Genomic DNA, 10452 nt, shown 5'->3' with positions numbered 1-10452 from the left:
TACACATGGTCGCTGGGACCAGTGCGTACTGGGAAGGTGGTAGGTGTCGCTGGGACCCCGCGTGGGGTCGCTGGAGCACGTGTGTGAACTGAGAAGGTGGCAGGTGTCATTTAGCGAGCCATTGGAAATCCACACTGGGTCTCTGAGGCCCGGGCATGCCCTGGAATGGTGGTAGGTGTCATTTGGCTTGCCGCTTGGGCCCCGCTCGTGGTCGCTGGGGCTCGTTCGAGTGCTGGGTAGGTGGCAGGTGCCGTTTGGCGAGCCACTTATACCCAGCGCGTGGTCGCTGGGGCCCGTGCGCACTCTGGGAACATGGCATGTGTCGTGTGGCGAGCCGCTTGTACCCCGCACATGGTCGCTGTGGCCAGTGCGCGCTGCGAAGGTGGTAGGTGTCGTTTGGTGAGCCGCTGGGACCACTCGTGTGGTTGCTGGGGCACGTACGTGCGCTGAGAAGGTGGCAGGTGTCATTTAGCGAGCCATTGGGAATAGAAGCGGGGTCGCTGGGGCCCGTGCGCGTGCTGGGAAGGTGACAGGTGTTGTTTGGTGAGTTGCTGGGACCCTGCGCTGGGGCACGGAAGCCCATACATGCGCTGGAAAAGTGGCACGTGTCGTTTGGCGAGCCGCTGGGAACCCACGCATGGTCGCTGTGGCCAGTGCACGCTGCGAAGGTGGTAGGTGTCATTTGGTGAGCCGCTGGGACCCCTCGTGGGGTCGCAGGGGCACGTACGTGCGCTGAGAAGGTTGCAGGTGTCGTTTAGCGAGCCGTTGGGAATCCAAGCGGGGTCGCTGGGACCCGTGCGCATGCCAGGATGGTGGCAGGTGTCGTTTGGTTAGCCGCTGAGACCCTGCACTGGGTCACGGAGGCCTGTGCATGTGCTGGAAAAGTGGCAGGTGTCGTTTGGCGAGCCGCTTAGACCAAGCGCGTAGTTGCTGGGGCCCGTGCGCGCGCTGGAGTGGTGGCAGGTGTTGTGTGGCTAGCTGCTTATACCCCACGTGGGGTCGTTGGGGCCAGAGCACGCTGCGAAGGTGGTAGGTGTCATTTGGTGAGCCGCTGGAAATCCAAGCGGGTTCACTGGGGGATGTGGCCATGCTGGGAAGGTCTCCGGTGTCGTTTGGAGAGATGCTGGGACACCGCAAGGGATTGCTGAGGCCCGTGCGCGCTGGGAAGGTGGCAGGTATCTTTTGGCAAGCAGCTGAGACCACACTCGGGTTTTGCTGGGGCCCGTGCACATGCTGATAAGGTGGCAGGTGTCGTTTGGCGAGCCCTGGGATGCCGCACTTGGTCTCTGAGGCCCGGGCGCGCCCTGGAATGGTGGTAGGTGTCATTTGGCTTGCCGCTTGTTCCCCGCTCGTGGTCGCTGGGACCTGTGCGCATGCTGGGAATGTGGCAGGTGTCGTTTGGTGAGCCGCTTAGACACAGCGCGTGGTCGCTGGGGCCCGTGCACGCTCTGGGAAGGTGTCAGGTGTCGTTTGGCGAGCCGCTGGTACCCCGCGCGGGTTCGCTAGGATATGTGGTCACGCTGGGAAGGTCTCAGGTCTCAGGTGGATTCCGCACTGGGTCTCTGAGGCGCGGGCGCACCCTGGAATGGTGGTAGTTGTCATTTGGCGAGCCGCTCAGACCCCGCACGGGGTCGCTGGGGCCTGTGCATGCTGGGAAGGTGGTAGGTGTCGTTTGGTGAGCCTCTGGGACCCTGCGCTGGGTCACGGAGGCCCGTTCGTGCGCTGGAAAAGTGGCAGGTGTCATTTGGCGAGCCGCTTAGACCCTGCGCGTGGTCGCTGGGGCATGTGCGTGCGCTGGAATGGTGGCAGGTGTTGTTTGGTGAGCCACTCAGACCCCGCACGGGGTCGCTGGGGCCTGTGCTTGTGCTGGGAAGGTGGCAGGTGTCGTTTTGCGAGCCGCTGGGACCACACGCATGGTCACTCGGTCCCGTGCGCACTCTGGGAACATGGCATGTGTCGTGTGGCAAGCCGCTTGTACCCCGCACGTGGTCGCTGGGACCAGTGCGTGCTGGGAAGATGGTAGGTGTCGTTTGGTAAGGCGATTGTTCCCCGCGTGGGGTCGCTGGGGCACGTGTGTGCGCTGAGAAGGTGGCAGGTGTCATTTAGCGAGCCATTAGGAATCCAAGCGAAGTCGCTGGGGCCCGTGTGCTCGCTGGGAAGGTGGCAGGTGTCGTTTGGTGAGCCGCTGGGTTTCCGCACTGGGTCTCTGAGGCCTGGGCGCGCCCTGGAATGGTGGTAGGTGTTGTTTGGTGAGCCACTGGAGCCCGTGTGCGCTGTTGGAAGGTGGCAGGTGTCCTTTGGCGAGCCGCTGGTACCACGCGCGGGTTCGCTGGGGTCTGTGCACGTGCTGGGAAGGTCTCAGGTGTCGTTTGGGGTGCAGCTGAGACTACGCTCGAGGTTGCTGGGGCCCGTGTGCATGCTGATAAGGTGGCAGGTGTCATTTGGCAAGCTGCTGGGATGCCGCACTGGGTCTCTGAGGCCCGGGTGCGACCTGGAATGGTGGTAGGTGTCATTTGGCTTGCCGCTTTTGCCCCGCTCATGATCGCTGGGGCTTGTTCGAGCGCTGGGAAGGTGGCAGGTGTTGTTTGGCTAACCACTGGTTACCCACGCGTGATCGCTGGAACTAATGCGTGCTGGGAAGGTGGTAGGTGTCGTTTGGTGAGCCACTGGGACCCTGCACGTGGTCGCTGGGGCATGTGCGTGCGCTGGAATGGTGTCAGGTGTTGTTTGGCAAGCCGCTGGGGCCCGTGCGCGCTCTGGGAACATGGCATGTGTCGTGTGGCGAACTGCTTGTACCCCACGCGGGGTTGCTGGGGCCAGTGCGCATGCTGAGAAGGTCTCAAGTGTTGTTTGGCGAGCTGTTTGGACCCCACGCGTGGTCGCTGGTGCTCGTGCACGCGTTGGGAAGGTTGCAGGTATTGTTTGGCGAGCCGCTAGGACCCCGCGCTGGTTCACGGAGGCCTTGTGCGCTCACTGGAAAGGTGGCAGGTGTCGTATGGTGATCCGCTGGGGCCCGTACGTGCGCTGGAAAGGTGGCAGGTGTCGTTTGGCGAGCTGCTTAGACCTAGTGAGTGGTCGCTAGTGCTCGTGTGCTTGCTGGGAAGGTGCCAGGTGTCGTTTGGCAAGCGGCTTGGACCCTGCCCGTACACGCACTGGAATGGTGGCAGGTGTCATTTGGCGAGCCACTGCTTCACCGCTTGGGGTAGCTGAGGCCCGTGCATGCGCTGGAAAGGTGGCAGGTGTCGTTTAGCGAGCTGCTTAGACCTAGTGAGTGATCGCTAGTGCTCGTGCGCTCGCTGGGAAGGTGCCAGGTATCATTTGGCAAGCGGCTTGGACCCTGCACGTGGTCGTAGGGGCCCGTGCGTGTGCTGGGAAGGTGGCAGGTGTCGTTTGGCTAGCCGCTGGGACCCCGTGCAGGGTAGCTGGTGCCAGTTAGCGCACTTGGAAGGTGGCAGGTGTCGTTTGGCGAGCTGCTGGGACCCCACGGAGGGTCGCTGTGGCACATGCGTGTGCTCAGAAGGTGACAGGTGTCTTTTGGCGAGCCGCTGGGACCCCGCACGTGGATGCTGGGGCCCGTGCGCAGAGTGGCAAGGTGGCAGGTATCGTCTGGCTAGCTGCTGGGACCATGCACGGGTTCACTGGGGCCCCTGCGCAGTGGGAAGTTGGCAGGTATTGTTTGTCTAGCTTTTGTGACCCTGCACGGGGTGGCTGGTGCCCGTGCGCGTGGTTGGAAGGTGGCAGGTATTCTTTCCCGAGCTGCTGGGACCCCACACAGGGTTGTTGGGGCCCGTGCGTGTGGTGGGAAGGTGGCAGGCATCATTTGCTGAGCTGCTGGGGACCATGCGCACGGAGGCAAGGTGGCAGCTATCGTTTGGCGAGCTGCTGGGACCCCACACGGGGTCGCTGGGGTCTGTGTATGAGGTGGGACGGTGGCAGATATCGTTTGGCGATTTGCTGGGACCCTGCATGTGGTTGCTGGGGCCCATGCACTCGTTGGTAAGGTGGCAAATATTGTTTCCCAAGCTGCTGGGACCCCGCACTGGGTCACTGGGGCACGGGCACGCGGCGGGAAGGTGGCAGGTATTGTTTGGCGAGCTGCTTGGACCCCGCACAGTGTCGTTGGGGCCTGTGCGTGTGGTTGGAAGGCGGCAGGTATCATTTGGCAAGCTGCTTGGAGCCCGCACTTGGTCGCTGAGGCCTGTGAAAGTAGTGGGAAAATGGCAGGTATTGTTTGACAAGTTGCTGGTACCCCGCACGGGGTCGCTGGGGCCTGTGTGCCTGGTGGGAAGGTGGCAGGTATCGGATGGCGAGCTGCTGGGACCTGGCACGTGTACGCAGGGTCCCATATGCGCGGTGGGAAGCTGGTAGGTATTGTTTGTCGAGCTGTTGGGATCCCGCATGGGGTCGCTGGGGTCCGTACGCTCGGTGGGAATGTGGCAGTTATCATTTGGCTAGCTGCTGGGACCCCGCACATGTATGCTGGGGCCCGTGCGCTCCGTGGCAAGGTGGCAGGTAGTTTTTGGCAAACTGCTGAGACCCTGTACAGCGTCACTGCGAGCGGTGGGAAGGTGGCACGTATCATTTGGCTAGCTTCTGTGACCCCACACGGGGTCGCTGGTGCCTGTGCGTGTGGTTAGAAGGTTGCAGGTATTGTTTCCCAATCTGCTGGGACCCCACACGGGGTCGCTGGGGCCCGAGCGAGCGGTCGGAAGGTGCCAAGTATGGTTTGGCAAGCTGCTATGACCCTGCACGGGGTCGCTGGGGCTTGTGCGCACGGTGGGAAGGTGGCAGGTATTGTTTGGCTAGCTGCTAGGACCCTGCATGGGGTCACTGGGGCCCTGCGCTCAGTGAGATGTTGGCAAATATTTTTTCCCGAGCTGCTGGGACCCCACATGGGGTCGCTGCTGCCAGTGTGTGCGATGGGAAGGTGGCAGGTATTGTTTAGCGAGCTGCTGGGACCCGGCACGGGGTCACTGGGGCCCGAGTGCGCGGTGGGAAGGTTTCAGGTATTGTTTGGCTAGCTGCTGGTAGCCCACACAGGGTCGCTGTGGCCCGTGTGCTCGCCGGGAAGGTGGCAGGAATCGTTTGGAAACCTGTGGGACCCCGCACGGGGTCGCTAAGTCCCGTGCGCGCAGTGGGAAAGTGGCAGGTATTGTTTGGCTAGCTGCTAGGACCCTGCACAGGGTCACTGGGGCCCTGCGCTTGGTGAGAAGGTGGCAGATATTGTTTCCCGAGCTGCTGGGACCCCGCAAGCGGTCGTTGGGGCCCGTGCAAACGGTTGGAAGCTGGCAGGTATTGTTTTGCGAGCTGCTGGGAGCCCACACAGGGTCGCTGGGGCCCGTGGGCTCGGTGGGAAGGTGGCAGGTAATGATTTCCGAGCTGCTGGGACCTCGTACGGGGGCCCATGATCACAGCGGGAACCTACCAGGTATCTTTTGGCGAGCTGCTGTGACCCAGCACGGGGTCACTGGGGCCTGAGTGCGCGGTGGGAAGATGGCAGGTATGGTTTGGCAAGCTGCTGGGACCTCGCACGTGGTCGCTGGGGCCCGTGCGCTCTGTGTGATGGTAGCAGGTAATGATTTCCGAGCTGCAAGTACCCTGTACAGGGTCGCTGGGGCCCATGCACCTGGTGGGAAGGTGGCAGGTATTGTTTGGTGAGCTGCTGGGCCTCCCCACGAGGTCACTGGTGCCTGTGCGCAAAGTGGGAAGGTGGCAGGTATCATTTGGCGAACTGCTGGAACCCCGCACAGGGCCGCTGGGGCATGAGCGCGCGGTGGGAAGGTGACAGGTAATGTTTGGCTAGTTGCTGGGAACCCGCACTTGATCGCTAGGGCCCGTGCGCTTGGTGGGAAGGTCGCAGCTAAGAACATAAGAACATAAGAAGGTTTACAAACGAGAGGAGGCCATTCAGTCCATCTTGCTCATTTGGTTGTTAGTAGCTTATCGATCCCAGAATCTCATCAAGCAGCTTCTTGAAGGATCCCAGGGTGTCAGCTTCAACAACATTACTGGGAACTTGGTTCCAGACCCTCACAATTCTCTGTGTAAAAAAGTGCCTCCTATTTTCTGTGGATGTTTTCTCTATTTTACTCCAGTCTACTTCTGTTAGTCTCTGTTTCATACCTTCATAGTTTACTTTTCTAAAATTGTAAACCTTAGCTTTAGTCATTACTTTTGGGGTTTTAAAAAAACACTTCAAATGAGACCATGTTGTGGTCTAAGTTTGCCAGTGGCTCTCTGACCTCTGTTTTAGTTATTCTGTCTTCGTTATTTGAAAGGACTAAATCAAGGCATGCCTCCCCTCTAGTTGGCGCCTTGACAAATTGCATTAGGAAGCAGTCATTTGTCATTTCCACCATTTCAATTTCGTCCGTCGTGCTCCCCACCGGGTTCTCCCATTTTATATGTTGAAATCCCCCATTTGTATGGCTTCTCCTTTTCTACACGCATTTCTAATGTCATTTTATAACAGATTATTTTGCTCAGTGTCTGAATTTGGCGGTCTAAAGCATGCTCCTATTATTATGCCCTTTGAAGTTTTGTTCATTATTCTGACCCATATTGATTCAGCTTTTTTTTCTTTGTCCAGATTTAACACCTGGGCTTTAAGACTATTTCTTATGTATAGCGCTACCCCTCTGCCTCTTCTGTCCTGCCTGTCTTTCCTATACAGTGTGTACCCACTAATATTATATTCGTCTCCATCACTCTCAGACACCCAAGTTTCTGTAACACCTATCACATCGTAGCTACTTGTTAGTGCAGTAGCTTCAAGATCTAACATTTTATTTCTGAGACTTCTAGCATTAAGATAAATACATTTAATAGATGTCTTACCTGAGTTGTTGCCCTTGATTTGATGTGGTCTCTCTTCTGTTTTTTTGTTTTCTCCCCCTTCCTTTCTAGTTTAAATATTTCTGGACCTCCTCAAGGATTCTTTCTCCGAGTAGATTGGTTCCATTTCTGTTTAAGTTTAGTCCATCCCACCTGTATAGATAGTACTTGTTGTAGAATGTGCTCAAATGTTCAAGAAAGGTGAAGCCTTCCTGTGTGCACCACAATTTCAGCCATGCATTTTGATTTTGTATTTCCAGCTGTCCATATGGTCCTTTGCAAGGTGCTGGCAGTATCCCAGAAAATACAGCAGTTTTGGTCTTGTCTTTTAATTTCCTTCATAGCTGTTTGTTTAGCAGGGCTCTTGGCCTGTATCTTCCAATGTTGTTTTTACCGATGTGGACGACTACTACCGGGTCGTCTCCTGTTCGTTCTAGGAACCTGTCCACTTTCTCAGTGATGTGCTTGAAAGAGGCTCCTGGAAGGCAGCACACTGTTTTAGTAAGGGGGTCCAAACTGCAAACTGAACTTGCTGTGTTTCTCAATATGAGTCTTGAATTGAGTGTGTTATTTGATCTGGATGATCTTGACTCCTGTCTAAAAAGTGTGGATGCTGGCGATGGAGCAGGATTTAATGGCTCTCCAGCAGCATTATTCTGTGGCGGGCTTAATATACATATTGCTTCTTCGAGAAGATTTGAAACTCTGCCTCGATCCATCTTCGATCAATTAGATGTGCTTTGATCATAAAATAATAATAATTAAAAAATAAAAACTAGGCTATTTACTTAAGCAAAATGTACATCAACCTTAAACTAAGGCAGGGTTAGGTTAAAAAAAAATCCCATGTGCATGTTTGTTCTTGACTTTTCCTAAATATATAACTTTAATATCCTGATGGCATTTGAGAGCCAGATTTACAAAAATAAAAACTATAGAGACTATAGTTAAGTTTTTGAAAAATAAGAAAAACTGTTTAATTTTCACTGTAAATACGGTGTTTCTGCTATGAAAATGTTAGGTATGATGTTCGTAAAAAAATCAGTTGTATCCGATTGTTTTTCATTTTCATAACTAAGCAGTTTAAATATGTATCCGGCGGTGACCATCTCCCGAGTTAATTCATTGATTAATTGTTGCTACCATCGGGGAGAGTGTATGAGGAGTGAGAGCAGAGAGAGCGAGGAGAGAGAAAACAAAATTTAAAAACAACTGCTAAGTATCGTGCTGATAGACAATCACCTGGGATCAATAAACGTTCTTAGGTCCTCATGTAAATCAATCTGTGCTGAAAAACTAATGAATGTTTGTTCATTTCTACAATTTTATTTGAACTGATTTGTTATATATACAGACGTGCTCAAATTTGTTGGTACCCCTCCACAAAAAACAAAGAATGCACAATTTTCTCTGAAATAACTTGAAACTGACAAAAGTAATTGGCATCCACCATTGTTTATTCCATATTTAATAGAAATCAGACTTTGCTTTTGATTTTTTATTCAACATAATATTGTAAATAATAAAACAAATGAAAATGGCATGGACAAAAATGATGGGACCGCTAACCTAATATTTTGTTGCACAACCTTTAGAGGCAATCACTGCAATCAAACATTTTCTGTAGCTCTCAATGAGACTTCTGCACCTGTTAACAGGTAGTTTGGCCCACTCTTCCTGAGCAAACTGCTCCAGCTGTCTCAGGTTTGATGGGTGCCTTCTCCGGACTGCAAGTTTCAGCACTTTCCATAGATGTTTGATAGGATTCAGATCAGGACTCATAGAAGGCCACTTCAGAATAGTCCAATGTTTTGTTCTTATCCATTCTTGGGTGCTTTTAGCTGTGTGTTTTGGGTCATTATCCTGTTGGAGGACCCATGACCTGCCACTGAGACAGAGCTTTCTGACACTGGGCAGTACGTTTCGCTCCAGAATGCCTTGATAGTCTTGAGATTTCATTGTGCCCTGCACAGATTCAAGGCACCCTGTGCCAGGTGCAGCAAAGCAGCCCCAAAACATAACTGAGGTATGGTGTTCTTTTCTTTGAAAGCTTCATTTTTTCGTCTGTGAACATAGAGCTGATGTGACTTGCCAAAAAGCTCCAGTTTTGACTCATCTGTCCAAAGGACATTCTCCCAGAAGGATTGTGGCTTGTCAATATGCATTTTAGCAAATTCCAGTCTGGCTTTTATATGTTTTTCTTTCAAAAGTGGAGTCCTCCTGGGTCTTCTTCCATGGAGCCCACTTTCACTCAAAAAGCGACGGATGGTGCGATCAGAAACTGACGTACCTTCACTTTGGAGTTCAGCTTGTATCTCTTTGGCAGTTATCCTTGGATCTTTTTCTACCATTCGCACTATCCTTCTGTTCAATCTGGGGTCGATTTTCCTCTTGCGGCTGCGCCCAGGGAGGTTGGCTACAGTTCCATGGACCTTAAACTTCGTAATAATATTTGCAACTGTTGTCACAGGAACATCAAGCTGCTTGGAAATGGTCTTGTAGCCTTTACCTTTACCATGCTTGTCTATTATTTTCTTTCTGATCTCCTCAGACAACTCTCTCCTTTGCTTTCTCTGGTCCATGTTCAGTGTGGTGCACACAATGATACCAAACAGCACAATGACTACTTTTCTCCATTTAAATAGGCTGAATGACTGATTACAAGATTGGAGACGTGTGATACTAATTAAAGAAACTAATTAGTTTAAAATATCACTATAATCCAATTATTTATTATCTTTTCTAAGGGGTACCAACAAATGTGTCCATGCCATTTTAGAATATCTTTGTAGAATAAGCAATAATTCATTTATTTTCATAGCTTCTTTGCTTTATTCTATGACATACCAAAGGCATGCAAGTATATATGATAAAATAGCTTTTAATTTCATCACTTTTCAGGAGGAATGAAGCATTATTTCAATGAGCTGTAAGGGTACCAACAAATTTGAGCACGTCTGTACATATACACATATATATATATATATATATATATATATATATATATATATATATATATATATATACACACACACACACACTCATAGACACTTGACTACAGTATAATACTGCTGTTATAAGATGATTTATTGTTTTGTATGCTGTTAATAAGAAAGTAAATATATAAATCAACAAGTTTACTGCACTGTGTTTACTTTTTTATCGTGTATAAATAAAAAATGACGCAGTTATTTGAAAATTCCCTGTATATGTAATGTAACCATTCATTAATGCTACTGTAGGTTCGCTGGTGCTGTGTTACCAGGGTTTCCCTTTAGGGCAGTGCATGTTGGGACAGGGGGTGTAAACAACAATAGGGAAGTAATTGCAGGTCTGCAACATGTGGTCGGGTTGCTAAGACCTACATCTGTTTACTCACAGTAAGTTCGTACCTTCTAACACTATTTTAGTGTTGCAATGGCTGGTTAAAGTGTTGAAGTATTAGCTCCACTTTGGGGACTGTTGTTTATTTTAATATGTTTTAAGGCTACACTTGATCTGAATATCCTCTTTCAGTTGGAATGAATCCTGGTTTAATATACTACTGCATTCACCTTTTTCTTTCTGTTCACTTACAGTAACACAATAAATGTTTAATGTTGTCTTGAAACCTCATGG

The sequence above is a fragment of the Acipenser ruthenus genome, chromosome 50 (genome assembly GCF_902713425.1).
Source record: "Acipenser ruthenus chromosome 50, fAciRut3.2 maternal haplotype, whole genome shotgun sequence".
Lineage (NCBI taxonomy): Eukaryota > Metazoa > Chordata > Actinopteri > Acipenseriformes > Acipenseridae > Acipenser > Acipenser ruthenus.
Note: the sequence above shows the minus strand (reverse complement) of the source record.